Genomic DNA, 17,367 nt, shown 5'->3' on the forward strand with positions numbered 1-17,367 from the left:
TTGATGGGCATTTAGGTTGATTCCGTGTCTTAGCTATTGTGAATTGAGCTGCAAAAAACATGGATATGCAGATAGCTCTTTTATTTGCTGATTTCATTTCCCTTGGATCAATTCCAAGGAGTAGCATGGCTGGGTCGTATGGTAGGACTACGTTCAGGGTTCTGAGGTACCTCCAGACTGTCTTCCATAGTGGCTTTATCAGTTTGCATTCCCACCAACAGTGTATTAGGGTACCTTTTTCCCCACATCCTCTCCAGCATTTGTTGTTTGTTGATTTCTCTATGAAAGCCATTTTAACTGGGGTGAGGTGAAACCTCATTGTGGTTTTGATTTGCATTTCCCTGACGGCTAGTGATCCTGAACGTTTTTTCATGTGTCTGTTGGCCATTTGGATATCCTCTTTTGAAAAACGTCTGTTTAAGTCCTTGGCCTGTCTCTTTAACTGGGTTGTTTAGTTGTTGTGGAGTTTCTTGATCTCTTTGTAGATTCTGGTTATCAATCCTTTATCAGTTGTATAGTTTGCAAATAATTTTTCCCACTCTGTCAATCGCCTCTTCATTTTCCTGGCTGTTTCTTTTGCCATACAGAAACTTCTCGATTTGAAGTAATCCCATTTGTTAATTTTGGCTTTGACTGCCTGTACCTCTGGGGTCTTTTCCAAGAACTCTTTGCCTATGCCAATGTTTTGCAGGGTTTCTCCAGTGTTCTCTAATAATTTGATGGTGTCAGGTCATAGATTTACATCTTTAATCCATGTTGAGTGGATTTTTGTGTAAGGTAGGGGTTTTGCTTCATACCTCTGCATGTGGAAATCCAGTTTTTTTTTAATTTTTTTTTATTTAATGAATATAAATTTCCAAAGTACGGCTTATGGATTACAATGGCTTCCCCCCCATAACGTCCCTCCCACCCGCAACCCTCCCCTTTCCCACTCCCTCTCCCCTTCCATTCACATGAGGATTCATTTTCGATTCTCTTTATATACAGAAGATCAGTTTAGCATATATTAAGTAAAGATTTCAACAGTTTGCTCCTACACAGAAACATAAAGTGAAAAATAATAGATGATTTTTTAAATGATGATGAAATCAGATCAGACCTATTGTCATGTTTAATCCCAGTGAGAGTCAAGTTGGGAATTGCTAATTTCTTCTTTTTTTTTTTTTAACAGAAGATCAGTTTAGTATACATTAAGTAAAGATTTCAACAGTTTGCACCCCCATAGAAACACAGAGTGAAATATCCTGTTTGAATACTCGTTATAGCATTAAGTCTCAATGTACAGCACATTAAGGACAGAGATCCTACATGAGGAGTAAGTGCACAGTGACTCCTGTTGTTGACTTTACCAATTGACACTCCCGTTTATGGCATCAGTAATCTCCCTATGCACCAGTCATGAGTTTCCAAGGCTATGGAAGCCCCTTGAGTTGGGACGGTTACGGCTCGTGTGAAGCCGGGGCTGCGGCGGCGACTGCTCCTGCTGCCGCTCCCGGCCTGAGCCCGCCGCTGGGCTGGAAGGAGCGGCTGCGGGCTGGGCTGGCGGGGACTGGGGCCTCGCTGTGGTTTGTGGCGGGGTTTGGGCTGCTTTATGCTCTGAGGGTCCCGCTGAGGCTGTGCGAGAACTTGGCAGCGGTGACAGTATTTTTAAATTCATTGACACCCAAATTCTATGTGGCACTTACAGGGACATCTTCTTTGATATCAGGAGTAATATTTATATTTGAGTGGTGGTACTTCCATAAGCATGGCACGTCTTTTATCGAGCAAGTGTCTGTAAGCCATTTGAGACCACTGATGGGAGGAACAGAGAGCAGCATTTCGGAAATCCAGTTTTCCCAGCACCATTTGTTGAAGAGACTGTCCTTGCTCCAGGGATTGATTTAGCTTCTTGATCAAATGTAAGTTGGTTATAGATGTTTGGATTGATTTCTGGTGTTTCTGTTTTGTTCCATTGGTCTGTGTATCTGTCTTTGTACTTTGTATCAGGCTGTTTTGATTATAACTACTCCAGTATGTCTTGAAATCTGGTATTGTGATACCCCAGCTTTATCTATTTGAGGTCTCCTGTGCTGCCATATGAATTTCAGCATCTTTTTTTTATTCGACAGATAGAGTTAGACAGTGAGAGAGAGAGACAGAGAGAAAGGTCTTCCTTCTGTCGGTTCACTCCCCAGATGGTCGCTACAGCCGGAGCTACGCCAATCCGAAGCCAGGAGCCAAGTGCTTCCTCCTGGTCTCCGATATTGGTGCAGGGGGCCAAGCACTTGGGCCATCTTTCACTGCCTTCCTGGGCCACAACAGAGAGCTGGACTGGAAGAGGAGCAACCAGGACTAGAACCCGGCGCCCAAATGGGATGCCGGCGCTGCAGGTGGAGGATTAATCAAGTGAGCCATAGGGCTGGCCCCTCAGCACCATTTTTTCTAGATCTGAGAAGAATATATTTGGTATTTTGATTGGTTTTGCATGGAATCTGTAAATTGTTTTTGGAAGAATGGACATTTTGATGATATTGATTCTGCCAATCCATGAACATGGAAGATTTTTCCCTTTTTTTTTTTGGATCTTCTTCTATTTCTTTCTTTAATGTTTTGTAATTCTCATCATAGAGATCTTTGACATCCTTGGTTAAATTTATTTGAAGATATTTGATTTTTTTTGTAGCTATTATGAATGGGACTGATCCTAGAAGATCTTTCTCAGCTGTGGCATTGTCTCACACACCATTAACACATGGTTATGCAAGGGCAGATTGCATGTTTTAAATTAATTTTCTCTTACAATAACTCAAAAGACTGGAGGGCCCAGTGCTGTGGCATAGTGGGTGAAACTGCCACCTGCAGTGCCGGCATCCCATATATCCTCAGTCGAAGTGACCCCAGGTTAGGCACACACCGCCCAGAAGCGTAACACCGCTTCTCGGTTCCTTGTTTTACTTTTGGTTCACCTGACAAATTCACATAAGGGACTGATCATCCCAGAATTCAGAACCAAGTCATCTTTCCTCACTTGAGAGAGGTGACTCTCCAGAGACACCGTGTGGGCATACGGCCTTGACCTAATGAATCAAGGAGGTCCCCCATAAGCAGAGGACATACCAACGATCTGATACACCACTGTCTGTTCGTCTAACGTAGGGAACCCCCTGCATAGTGCCATCAGCATCTGAGGTGCTAGGAATTTGTTTAGTTATGGCAGAAGTGCTGTGAGTGTCTTTCCTTTGGCTAGAATTGGCGTGGCACGCCAGTCTTAAGTGCTCAAACATGGGAAAGATACCCCCCTCTCAGAAGCCCACACAGATTACCAAACATAATGAATTGGAGACTGATAAGAGCCTGTCACTCTAGGCCTCTGCCTCACAGGCAACAGTTGACTTAGGGAGAGAGCCCTGACAGTGAAAATGACATGACAGCAGACAATGCAGCAATGCCTAGTCAGCCACCCCCCAAATACCTGTGGGATGAACTTAGACGACCTCAAGATGATAACCCACATGAGTTCATCCCATCCGTACCCAGTGAGGATTCCCACGTTTGTGGCAGTCCCCAGGCACCCCAGGCCCTCAGGGCAGCCACTAAACCGCATCCCACCCGCATGTTTGCCGTTAATGTAGGAGCGGGTGCAGAATTCAGGCCCTGGATTCCAGTGCCTGTAGAAAGGCTTCTGCTAACCAAGGGCTGAGGATATGCTTGTGTCTTTCCAGAGAATGCGGGACAGCCCATTTGGGTAGCAGCCAGAAACATCAAGCCTGCAACTGACAGTCAACCAGAACCAGCTGAACAAGACTGAGAGTCCGCTTTATTAGTGGACACACCTGTACCAATTGTCAAGCTGCTGCCCTATCATCCTACCCTGAGGGACTGCCCATAGCCACATCCACTACTGCTTTATATCCCACTTAGCTCTGGTCAGTCATTCAAACAGCCAATAGCCTGTGTGCAGTCATGCTATTCCTGATTACCATTGTTCCTTATTCTTACCCCCTTTTGAGCAAGCACTCCTGTGGTCTCCTGTTTTGAGCGCTGGTTAGTCAATGACGGGTAAGATCCCCTGGGGGACAACCTAAGACAGGCACAGCTGCATACGGAGACCACATGGAAACGGGGTCAACAATGGTATGGCCAAGAATCATGCCTCCCATTGCTCAAAAATAAACAAAACGGGGGAAATGTGGTGGAATAAGGCCATGCCAAGATGGCCACTGGCGAGCGAGCATCAGTTACGCAGGAATGGCTTTGAAACCCACCTGGCAAAGGAGCCTGCCTGGCAACAGGCAGTGATTGGTTAGGGCATAAACCACCCCTTGACTGGATTGATTGGCTGTGTTGGCTATATAAGCTGCTGCACCAACTGAAGTAAACGAGTGTGCAAGCTGCTCTCCTCTGGCCTGCTTTCACCCGACTCCCAGGGTCTATGTGGTGACTCCGTGCCTCTTGCCCCCACCACACTTCTCCTCTCAGAATGAATCCACCTCAACATGCATGCACACACCCATGTACACGTCATGTTCCTCCTCTGTGCATCTCTTAAGAAATGGCTCAGCTTGAGCAAAGTTGACAGGAGTGGAAGGTGGAGCTCAGCACCACCAAAGGTAGCAGCCAAGGACAATGCCTCATTTTATAGAGATTCTTTCTGGTGGTTTTTTTTTTTTTCCCCTCATGGACCCTTCTGAAAGTCTGGTGAATTTCATGGAGCTCTTCTCACAGTAAATTTTTATTTTTTTAAAAAAATTTATTTGTTCAAAAAACAGAGAACCTATTGTTTCACTGAACAAATATCCACAAAACCAGTGCTGGGCTAGACTGAAGCCAGGAGCTAGGAACCCAACCCAGATCTCCCACATGGGTGTCAGGGACCCAAGTCCTTGAGCTACCACTACTGCCTCCCAGGGTCTGAAATGGCAGGAAGCTGGAATTGCACATGGAGCCAGGAGCCAAACCCGCACACTTCAAGATGGAATGTAGGCATTCCAAGTACCTTCTTAAACAGTGTGCCAAACACCTGCCCCTCACCGTATTTTGTTTTAGATGTCTGAAATGAAATATACAGAACTACAAAAGAAAGCAGTTATACTAAAGAAGTTATCAAAATGTGCCCTACAATGAAAGGTATCCTTGTTATTCTGTGATGTTTGACAAATACATTCAGCCCATCGACTAACACTATAGACAAGATGTAAGAAATGGTTCTATCAATGCAAGAACTTCCCCAGTCTCTTTGTGGTCAATCCTTCCCTCAACTTCCAATCGTGGTGATCATTGGTCTATCTTTTCTCCTATGAATTTTTTTCTGTTCTACAATATCATCTTTTTGGTCAGTTTTCTTCTACTCTGTGTGTTGCACTTAAGGTTCATCCAAGTTGTCTCATATAGCATCAGTAGTTCAATCCTTTTTGTTTCTGTGTGGTATTCCAGTATATCAATGTGCCAGAATCTGCTTGTCCGTTCATTCCCTGAAGGGCAGTTCCGTTACTTCCAGGCTTTTTGGTGATTAAGAATAAAGACCCTATAAGTATTCATATACAGATTTTTGTGTGTGTGAACACGAGTTTTCATTTCTCTTGGGTAAATAAGGATTGCTGCATCTATTTGCTTGAAAACTCCAAGTTTTAGCATATACTTGAAAATGCACAACTATTTCTTTTAAATTCATAACAAAGGCCATATTCAAAGGTGAAAGTACTTTCTTCCCAGGAGATTTTTCCATGTGTTTCGATCAGTGAGAGGAATGGTTTGTTCACTAGCAAAGTCACTGTTCATAATAATTTCGTTAGCACTTTAAAAAGTGTCTTGGCTGTCAATGTAGATGACACATATTCTTTTGGCTTACTTGACTCACCTGATGGACATTGTCCTACTACGGGAATGGAGTGACAGTCTTGCTGCAGATGAAGTCTTGGTGTGCTCTTGTTGGTCACTCTGCCAATACCAAGTAGGAGCCTGTGGTCTGATGCAGACGGAGGGGCTGACCACTCTGTCTTACAGGCTTTTCCTTGGAACAGGGGCAAGGGTGGAGGTGGCAGACTCCAGACTTCTTTAGAGAACTTGTGTTAATTCTGCTGTCACCAGTTAACCATATGAGCTATGAGCTGAGCAAGCCTTTTGTCTCTGTGGGCATCCGTTTTAGAGCTCACCCTAAGGCAAGATGAATAAAGTGCTCAAGGTGCAGAAGTACAGAAGGCACTCACCTTGGGGCTGGCCCTGCACCTTCATAATACTGTGAGCACCGGTTCCTTAAGTGCTGCCCCCCAGGGCTTCACTTGCCCAAGTTCAGGTTGTAGTCATCTATATAGTAAGGAGGTAGGTTCCATAATCCTAGCATTAACTTTTTATGACCCAAACTAATGCTTAGGACAACACACAACCAAAATAAGATTTAAATGTATTCAGTTGATTTTGGATAAGAGCCATGCTTGATAATGGAGACCAAAAATACATTTTTCTTTTAACAGAAGGGCATACTTCCTTTTCCCTCCACTTCAGAAAGGCTATATGAATGTTCTCCAGCCACCCTGTAACCTCAGTTCTACCCATGGTCCTCAGCTCACTGGTTACAGTACTTTTCTGTGGTGCATAACCCAGATCATTCCTTCTCTTGCCCTACGATGATAGATTCCCACGTGCAGTCTAAGAATTCTCAAAATGTCTGTATTTGTGGGTTGATGTGGGACAGAGATATTAAGAAGTACACTAGCTACATACACCCTTAGGAGTGATACTTGTTTTATTCTGAATTTGAAATAATGAGGAAAGATGGTATTAAAATATTTGTAAAAAGCTAATTTGTGAGATTATGGTAGATTGCTTTTTTATTTGGCCATTCAATAACAAGATCAAGTCTTTAAGCTATAAAATTGTAATTACTGTAGTGTGTGTACCTTCAGGAGAGAGTTTAGAAGTAGAATTGCTGGGTCCGAGCGTAAATGGGCCTATGTAATTTTCTAGGTATCGCCAAAGTCCCCCTCCAAAGAGAATGAGCCCTTTGCTTTCTGCTGGTGCTGTAGGAGAGTGCCTACACCACACAGATTCGTACCAGGCTATATTGGGCAACTAGGAGGATTTTTTTTTTTTTTTGCCATTTTGGTGGTTGAAAATAATATCTCATTATAATTTTAATTTACATTTCCCTCACTGTATAAACAAGCTTGAGCATCTTTTCATATGATTACAAGTCATTTTCATTTCTTTTTCTGTGAATTCTGTTTATTTCTTTAGCCTCTGTTTCTGCAAAGTTGATGGCTTTTTTCTTTTCTATATTTGAATCTCTATTTTAAGAAAATTCAGATTTGTTTGCCTTATTAGTATGACTCTTTATTTTCCATATGGAATGTGCCCTTTAACTTACATGTAGTATTTGTTTCTTATCACACATCTTTTAAAAATATAAAAATGTATCTATCTTTATTCCTTATTTGCTGCTTCTGGATTTTGAGTAACATAGTAAGATTTCCCAACTCGCAGATTATGATGGATTTATCCATGTATTCTTCTGGTAGGTGCATGATTTCATTTAAAATTTGAGATACATTTGAAAACCTGATAATTACAAAGAACGATCCAATGTTATCATTCTCCAGCTGGACCAAAGCTGCTAATTTAAATTTTAATCTTTTCTCTGTATTTTGGAAATTATTCCTGTATCATATACTCGATTTCCATGTGCAATTGTTTCTACTTACATATTTCCTATTGTTTCACTGGCCTGCCAGTACCTCACTGTTTTAATCATAGAAGTTTTAGGACACGTTTTACTGTCTGATTAGGCTGGAATTCACTCATTGCTCCTTTTTCCATGTTTATAAATTTGGAGAGAGGGAGAGGGAAAGAGAGAGGAGAAAAAGAGGAAGAAAGAGAGAGAGAGAGAGAGAATCTCCCATTTTGCTGGTTCACTCCTGAAATGTCCCAGATATCAGGAAGTGACCCAGCCAAAGCCAGTAGGCAGGAATTCAGTTCAAGGCTCTCACGTAGGTGGCAGTGAACCAAACTCTTGAGCCGTTACCTGCTGCCTTCCATGGTGTGCATCAAGAGTGGAGCTGTGACTGCATCACAGACACGCGTATGTGGGATGAGGGCATGCAGTGACTTACCAGCTGGGCCAAATGCCTGTCCCACATGATTCCTTCGGAAGAAGAATAAAATGGGAAGCATCAGTCTGCTTGGTTTTAGAATTTGTTATATAGCCATGGAAATCAAGACAGCATGGAATAGTATTGGCAAAGGGAGGCACACAGATGAAGGGAACAGAGTAGAGATCCAAGAAATAGCTCCTCACAAATACGGCTAACTGATTTTTGACAAAGGAGAAACAATAATTCAGGGCAGAAGGACATCCTTTTAACAAATGGTGCTGGAACAATTGGACAGACATAGGCAAAAAAAAAAAAGAAAAAAAAAGAAAAAAATCTTAACCTAAACTCACATCCTATCTACAAATTAAATCAAGTGGATCACAAATTTAAATAGAAAACATAAAACGTCTTCTAAAGGAAAACATAGGAGAAACTCTTCAGGACACATGGCAAGAAAAAAACATCCTATACACCCCAAAAGCATGACTGTAAAGGGAAATGGTGTTAAAATGGGCTTCATTAGAATGAAACATTTGTCTGCAATTGGCCCTGTTAAAAGATTAGAAAGACAGACTACATACTCCGAGAAATAATCTGCAAAGCTGAGATCTCACAAAGGACTCATGCTTAGACTACAGATGCTGTTTGGGTTATGATGTTACCTCTGGATAAACCCATACATCATAAGTTGAAAATACCATGTTGAAAATGCATTTAATCTATTTACCCTACAGAACAGCCTAGCTCATCCTTGCCTGTCTTAAACATGCTCCAAACACCTATGTGAGCTGTCAGTTGAACAAAAACACAAGTCCTGGCCGGCGCCGCGGCTCAATAGGCTAATCCTCCACCTGCGGTGTGGGCACACCGGGTTCTAGTCCTGGTCAGGGTGCTGGATTCTGTCCCAGTTGCCCCTCTTCCAGGCCAGCTCTCTGCTATGGCCCTGGAGTGCAGGGGAGGATGGCCCAGGTCCTTGGGCCCTGCACCTGCATGGGAGACCAGGAAGGGCGCCTGGCTCCTGGCTTCAGGTCAGCGCGATGCGCTGGCTGCATTGCACTGACCGCGGCGGCCATTGGAGGGTGAACCAACGGCAAAGGGAGGACCTTTCTCTCTGTCTCTCTCACTGTCCACTCTGCCTGTCCAAAAAAAAAAAAAAAAAAAAAAAAACCACAAGTCCTGTTTTATCATACAGTGTTGAGTATCTCATGTAACAGACACAGATGGACATTTTATAGACATGATGGGATGGGAAAACACAACATGGGGGCGTGATTACTGGGTCTATACTTAGTTTATAAATATGCTCCATTAGTTTTCTATTCCTGCCAAAACAAACTTAAGAAACTCAAATGCCGCAGACTTACTCTCTTGACATCTTAGTATTCATGGGTCCAGAGTGGTCACACAGGCCAACACAGTGAATGGTCACACAGACTACAAGAAATGGCAGTAGGGCTCTTTCTGGAGACTCTAGGTAAGAATTATTTCCTTGACTTTTCCAACAGGAAGTACCTGTCTTCCTTGGATTATGACTCCATTCAGCCATCTTCAATGCCAATAATGTCATCTCTCTCCAACCCGTGTTTTCTCCCTAATCTCTCTCTCTCTCTCTCTCTCTCTCACACACACACACCCACCCACCCACCCACCATACTCAGAAAAGATTCTTTGCTTCTGAGGACTCAAGCATTAAGAAATAATATGCTTACCAAGGTTTTTAATTATTTTTGAAACGAATTTTATTGATTTGTTTGATAAGCAAAGTGGCAGAGAGAGAGAGAGAGAGAGAGAGAGATCTTCCATCCATTGGTTTACTCCCCACATCGCCACAACTGCTTGGGCTAGGAGGGGCTAGGCTGAGGACAGGAGCCTGTAACTTCATCCAGGTCTCCCACATGGGGGAAAGGGGGAGCTGGATCAGAAGCAGGACAACCGGACACTGGCACCAACACTCCAATATGGGATGCTGACATCACAGGTGGCAGCTTAACCCACTGTGCTGCCACTACGTAGGCCCCAAGGTCTTTAACCTTGAAATCACATGTACAGGGTCACTCTTGCTAGCTAAGGAATGTTCAAAGCAGTTTATTTGTGATAACCAAATATTGGAAAGGGCCCAAATGCCCTTTGGCGGGTGAATAGCTAAACCATGCTACACTCACACCATGCAATACTATGCAGTAATGAAAAGGGGACAGGCTGTGCATAGATCTCAAGGGCACTATGGCTAGTGGAAAAAGTTAATCTGAAAAGGTCATTGCCGGCCTGTGCTGTGGCATAGTAGGTTAAGCCTCTGCCTGTGCACCAGCATCCCAGCTGGGCACTGGTTCGTGACCCGGCTGCTCTACTTCCCATCCGGCTCTTTGCCATGGCTTAGGAAAGCAATGGAAGATGGCACAAGTCCTTGGGCCCCTGCATCCACGTGGGAGTTCAGAAGAAGCTCCTGGCTCCTGGCTTCAGATCGGCTCAGCTTCGGCCATTGTGTCCAAATGGGGAGTGAACCATCGGATGGAAGACCTCTCTCTGCCTCTCCTCTCTCTGTGTAACCCTTTGGAATAAATAAATAAATCTTCACTAAAATACACTTGGTTTCGTCCAGATTTTGATGTAAATTGACTAAGGTGGGGACTGGGAATGGACACTTATTAGAACTCTCCAGATAATTCAAGGGCAGAGCTGAGGCTGAGAGCTACATCTCTAATCCTTGTTATTCTAAGTGTCTTCTTTGGGCCAGCAGCAACAGCACATGACCTAGGAACTGCTACAGTCTCCAAATCCCAGGCCCTACCTCGGGCTTCCTGCATGAGAAGTGCATTTTCACAACATCCCTGGTTGATTCTTAGACACATGGGGGTTTGAGAAGTATTGCTCTCCAGCAGGGTTTAATGCTGAGGAGCAGAAAACAAGAACAAAAGGAAAATTTTCAGGTTTAGACAGCAACTGTAACGAGAGCCAAAGACAAGGCTGCTGATGAACAGGTGGTTCCTTTTGTCTGCATTGTCAAGATGAGCTCCCGCATTGATCAAATCATGGGCTAATTGCCGACCTTCCTCCCTGTGCCCGTGGCTACAGATGAACTCAGTGATGGGAGCCGGGTTAACTGGCTGCTCAAAACAGTTCTCATTCCCTTCCTGGAGTGTGGATGGGACATACTAATGAGCCTCATCTGTGCCCATCCTAACGTGGCCACGCTGGGAGTTCTCCAGCAGTGTCTTGCGTGCATGGCTGAAGCTGTGTGGAGTCCATGGCACCGCAGCATATAAACCAGATTCATTAATCCAGTTGTGTGTAGCCGTTTATTTGTGTGAGCCGATCTTATTGCGGGCATGGTTAAGAAGGCATTAGGGTATAGAGATGAAGAGGGCCTCCTTGGAGAAACTTGATGGACTAGGGGGTCAGAGGCTCTGAGAGACACTTAATGCCCAGTGTGAGGAGAGTGGTGGAAACCCCAGAAGGAAAGCCCCAGAACCACATTCGGAGGAGGTTCACAGTCAGAGAAGGTGATTGTCAGGATCATGTCAAGTCATTCCTGTTAACTCCCCAGGCTGTGAGGATGAGAAAGGGCAAGGGGGCATTAAGCAGACAGGGGGAAGAGAGAGAGCAAAGTCAGGAGGCATGAAATTTCTGGAAATCTTGCTTCTCTTTTTTTATATTCAGGGTTTGTAAAAAAAAAATTTTTTTTTGGACCTAGAAGCTCAAATTGTTTTCTTTTGTGGAGAGTCAGGAGGGTGATTTATGCTTAATTTTGGGCTTGAAGCCCAAAATATTTCCAGTGTGGACAGAGACCCTAAAGGCTGCTACAGTCTGAACAGAAAAGCACAAAGCAAAAAGCAAATGAATGCACTGTTTTGAGTCTGGGGACTCCTGGCACATGGAGGTCTACTCAAGGTCACTTCTGATTTTTTCACCCAGGACAAGCAGTCAAACAACCTGCCCCTGGAGCCTTGTGACATAGGGATACACATGGAGGAGGCTGATAGCCAACAGGATGGAGAGTCTATGTCTCAGGAAGCAAACAGACCCAAAAGGCAAAAGGAGACCTTACAGGGACTAGACTCACTCTAGATGTCAGTCTCTGGAGCTCTGTATCAGAGATGGAGTCAGAGACATGGGTTCATATCAGAGCCTTGAAACCCAGCAACCATGAGAAAGAGAAAAAGTCTGAGTAAAACACCAAACACAAGGCCAAGTTTGATATAGGTGATCAACGCCAATTCCCCTCCTGGCCACAGCTCCCTTTCCGTGCTAACGCTCTGGGAGCCAAACCCAGATTTCAGTGGTAACTAGCACTGTTTGCTTCTCTTTGACTTCTTGTCTTTAGTGAGAGCCTCTCTTACTGTTGGGTGAAGATCCATGGGACAGTCAACAAAAGCATTGAAATGTCCCCCTCTCTTCCTTCCTTTCCTTCCTTGCTCCCTTCCACATTAAATGAACGCATTGCAGCTGTCTGCATTCTGAGGGCTGAAACACATTCAGAACGAATGCAAGGAATTAACATTCAAGGGATTATCTCCTTTCAACCCTCAACATAGCTCTATGAAGTAGGTAATAGCATGCTATTCCCATTTTACAAGTTTAGAAACACTGAGGCATGTAATCTTGCCCAAGACCACTCAGCTCCCAAGTGTTGGAACTGATCTGTCCAAGTTTACCCTGGACTGGGCTGCTTTTAGTGGGGCTGTTTCTTATGCCTGTGGCTCAGTAGACACTGCAGAGACGTCTATATGACCTCAGATGCCCCAGTTGCCGTGGTGTCTGGGTCACCACCCGTGGAAAAAGACTCCGATGATCTTGGAACAGTCCTGAGATGGGGAAATGTTGCCTTGGGTATGGGTTCTGTGACCTGAGACCAGATAGTCTAGGGCTGCCCGGAGAGGGTTCATGTGATGTGTCCATGTGTCTCATTTAGAGTGTGTGTTGTATCATGGGATCAACGCAGGACTCGGATCCAGGGAAGGGCACATGAGTCACAGCTGCAGAATGACTCCATTCTGTTGGATGCTAGCAGGCGAGTTAGCCTGAAAACAAGTTATGCTTATGGAAGGGTTGGATGAGTCCGTTGTGGACAGCCCTGAGTGTAGCGGGTCATTTCTTGTCTGTAATTACTCTGGCCTCTGTTGGGGATGGAAAATAAGGTTAATCCATTACAGTCTGTCCCTAGGGCCAAGACCCCCTTGGTTATTTCCGCTTTTAAAATTCCTTGTTTTATTCAAACGAATGCAATTATTGTTTTAAATTTGTAAATGAATATAATTAACAAAGAAATTCTAACTCAAGTACAGGATTACATTTATTTGGCATCTACTCCATTAACGTCTAGTGTTGAAAAACCATTGTTAATTGTGTGCGCACTGTTAATTAACTCAACATGTTTAATGGTTGTTTTCTTAAATAACTAGTAGGCCACATGTAAATGATCTTTCAAGCATTCACATTTCATTTTGTAAGAGTAAAACCACAGGACAGATTGCTCGACGCATTAGGTTGAACGCGGCCCATGGCTCCCTTGTGCTGTCTTAGGGAAATGGAAAACCCTCTTCACCACCTCAAGCGAATGCCCATACAAACCCAGAGGGGCCAACATTCCTACACTTGGAAATATTACCACATTGTCAAAAGAGCAGCAGATCTGCAATGTAAATTGTGAAACATATGTTGATTCCGTTTTTCCTGTAACAGTAAACTCAGCATTCTTTTAAGCTCAGAAACAAAAATCGTGACATCTAGCACTACCTGTACACGGGATGGGTGCTGGGGCCAGTGCTGCCTGCAGTGTGGGCATCCCATATAGGTACCAGTTCATATCCTGGATGCTTCATTTCTGATCCAGCTCTCTGCTAGGGCCTGGGAAAGCAGTAGAAAGATGGCCCAAGTCCTTGGGCCCCTGTACCCGTGTGGGAGACCAGGAAGCTGCTCCTGGATCCTGGCTTTGGATTGGCACAGCTCCGGCCATTGAAGCCATCTGGGGAGTGAACCAGCAGATGGAAGAGCTCTCTCTGTCTGTCTCTGTCTGCCTCTGCCTCTGCCTCTTTGTAACTCTGCCTCTCAAATATAGATACATCTTAAAAAAAATAAGGGGGGATGGGTGCCTTTTTCCATTTCACTCTCATAAAGGTCCTACAATTAATCGGTTTATCATCCCATTTTATATACCCAGGCAGGTAACATTCAGTTTCCCAGGGTCACACACCTAGTGTAGTAGCCACTAGGGACACTTGGTGAACATTTCCTATTTCCTGTTCATCTAAGTGGGATGGCCAGCAGTCTCCTTTTGTGGTCATAGCTTAAAACAACTAATTACCCAGGCTGAAACTGTGGTGCACAGAGTTAAGTTGCAACCTGTGGTGCCAGCATCCCATGTGGGAGCCGGTTTGTATACCAGCTGCTCCACTTCTGATCCAGCTCCCTGTTAATGCACCAGGGAAGGCAGCAGCAGATGACCCAAGTCCCTGGACCCCTGCGCCCACATGGGAGACTAGAAGAAGCTCCAGGCTCTTGGCTTCGGATTGGCCCAGCTCTGGCCGTTGTAGCCACTGGAGGAGTGAACCAGTGGATAAAAGGTGTCTCTCAGTCTCTCTCCTTCTCTTAAAAACATTACCCCACTTCTTGCTTGTTGAGCATCTGTCAGAGACAGAAGATTCATTCTTCAGCACACCTGGAAAACTCCTTCTGTAATCTTGCTTGGCATCATGTGTATTGAAACAGATGTTTTAGTCTGCTCAGGAGACAGGAGGGTGTGTTTTTGAATTTTGTGGTTATTTTGTTTTGTTTTACTTACGATGCAGGGAGGCACCATGGTGAATCTAGAGGAAGGAAAGAGGGTGTGTGTGTGTGTGTGTGTGTGTCGAGAAAAAGATGAGCAAGTGCATGAGCAGGACCAAGTCAGAACTAGAGATGTGTAGAGCAGCACGCAAGAAAAGAACTGCACTACATATGAGGGCTCTTGGAAAATGAATCTAATGAGAAAACTATGCATGGAAATAATAAAAGGTTCTGTAGCAAAACAAAAGAAACATCTAGGTATACTTGCAACAAAATATGCAAAATCTCTATGAGGATCACCACAAAGCTCCTAAAAAAGTCTCAAGGAAGAATTAAACATTTGGAGACACATTCTATGGTCATGGATTGGAAGACTCATTCTAGCCCAGATAGCTGTATTTCTTCACTTGATAGACCAACGCAGTCTTAATCAAAATCCTATCAACAGGGCCAGTGCTGTGGCGTAGCGGGTGCTAGCATTCCATATAGGCGCTGCTTCAAGTCCTGGCTGCTCCTCTTCCAATCTAGCTCTCTACTATGGCCTGGGAAAGCAGTAGAAGATGGCCCAAGTGCTTGGGCCCCTACCATCTGTATGGGAGAATCAGATGAAGGTTGGGGCTCCTGGCTTCAGATCAGCACAGTTCCAGCTGTTGTGGCCAATTGGGGAGTGAACCAGCAGATGGAAGACCTCTTTCTCTCTCTCTCTCTCTCTCTCTCTCTCTGCCTCTCCTTCTCTGTGTAACTCTTTGAAATAAATCTTAAAAAAAATCCTATCAACATGTTTTACAATTACCAAACTGATTTTAAAATGTATGTGGGGATGAAGATACCCCGAAGATCCCACCTCCCATAATTGAAGATGAACATATTGGAGGATTGACGTGTCACAGCTTCACTAACTTAAGAGACAGCCAGTCATGGCAATGTGGGACTGGTGAGAGTCAGAATGGTAACCCCGGAAAAGACCTTCACGAATACAGTTATCAGATCTTTGACAAGAAAGCAAAGTGATACAAAGGAGAAAATCTTAAGAAAGAGCACCAGGTTTGTGAAATCTCCATTCCAGGAGAGGGCAAAGGACTGTCACCAAAGGCAGGTGGCTTTCAATGGAGACGGATGTCTGCAGGTCACCCTGCACATGGCTGACCAGGGGAGGATGGTTCGAGGCCATAGGCAGCAGGAAAGTCTCTAGGTGTGCGTTCCCATTAGTAACACTGTTTAGGGCATGCGCCTGGACAGGTGGATGCCTGCACATCTCTGAGTACACTGCGGTCCACCCAGGAAGCCAGGGCAGAGCAGGGAGCACAGGACAGGCTTGACCTGGACAGGGGCCTTCCCATCCACTTTGCCCGCCCTGTAGCAACCTTGCCTGCAAGCTCATCATCAGGCTCACATCTTCCCCCAGATAAGGAGCAGAAGAAGCAGGTGAAGACTCCAAAATATGGCCTTATGGTTCCCAGGAACAAGAGGACCAGCCTCGAGCACTGGAGAACAGGAGCAGGCTCAGGACTGGCCCATGGCTGTGGCTCCCCACCCTGGAGAGATGAGTCATCAGCACAGTAGCCACTTGTCACCCTCTATCTCGTCAGCTTCTGGCCTCAGTGTGATTCTGCAAAAAGCACCCTGTGGGGACCAGCGATTCTGAGCCCTTGGGGTCCTGCCAGTGACACAGCCATGGCTCATTCAAGAACGGAGTACAGAGTGGTCAACTCCAAACCAGACTCAACAGCTAGAGAATCCTAGGCCTTCCAGACCCAGGGGAAAATGGCTATGGCCTAACCTGCCCCATTGGGATGACCCAGGTGGCTTCTGATGAACAGGGCCTAGTCGCCTTTTGGAGGTCGTGTGGGTTGAGGAAGAGGCTACAAGTGTCAGGGACCCTTGGAGAACTGGGATGCTCTCTCTGCCCAAGGTAGGGTTCCAGACTCCTTCCCTGTGGATCCTCCAGGCCAGGAGCCTCTGAGCCAGGAGTCTCTTCTCCCAACGTCAGGGGACACATTCTCCATGCTAATGACCCCTAGTGACAGCATGACCTGGAGAAGCTGAACCCACTGTGACAGCAGCCCAGGAGGCCTGAGCTGCTAGAGGGCATGTGGGCATCTGGCCAGCCAGGTGTGCCACCAGGACCACCTGGACATTCTGGGGCTGCCTCCACCCACTGGCATCCTGGTCTGTGGTCAGAAGTGCCCTGGGGTCCTCTTGCAGGCTCAGGCCATGAGATGCTGGATTGTGAGATGGGGCAGGGAGGAAAGAAGAGTGGGAACCTGGTGCCCACACACCCAGGACAGTGCACAGAGGTGATCATGGGCCTGGTCCCTTGGCTGGGCCCACACTCCTGAACTGTCCCAAAGACCACATGTACCCAGCCACTGCTGCTCCTCCAGTTTTCCCCTGGTCCACGCTGGGCACAGGTCAATCTCAGGAAGTGATGGAGCACCCCGAGCCGGGTCTCTGACTGCATCTGGAGGCTGTGGCACCTCCAGCCTCTTGCAAGGGACTCAGGGACCCTGTGTGGCAGCTCGGCTCCAGGGGTCAC

General features: G+C 45.4%; 1 long non-coding RNA gene across 22 annotated transcripts in view; it reads left to right on the plus strand.

Moving 5' to 3' along the window:
- The window catches only part of LOC103346767 (uncharacterized), a 319,456-nt gene that overhangs the window by 62,517 nt on the left and 239,572 nt on the right, over positions 1 to 17,367 (plus strand). The window contains exon 6 of one of the 22 annotated variants that reach the window (XR_011382546.1): positions 10,447 to 16,230. The exons of 17 other annotated variants lie outside the window; for them this stretch is intronic. This is a non-coding gene — a long non-coding RNA (uncharacterized lncRNA). 4 more of the 22 variants (XR_011382541.1, XR_011382556.1, XR_011382555.1 and 1 more) reach the window with 4 other exon arrangements.

This window comes from Oryctolagus cuniculus, chromosome 15, assembly GCF_964237555.1.
Source record: "Oryctolagus cuniculus chromosome 15, mOryCun1.1, whole genome shotgun sequence".
NCBI classification, from domain to species: Eukaryota; Metazoa; Chordata; class Mammalia; order Lagomorpha; family Leporidae; genus Oryctolagus; species Oryctolagus cuniculus.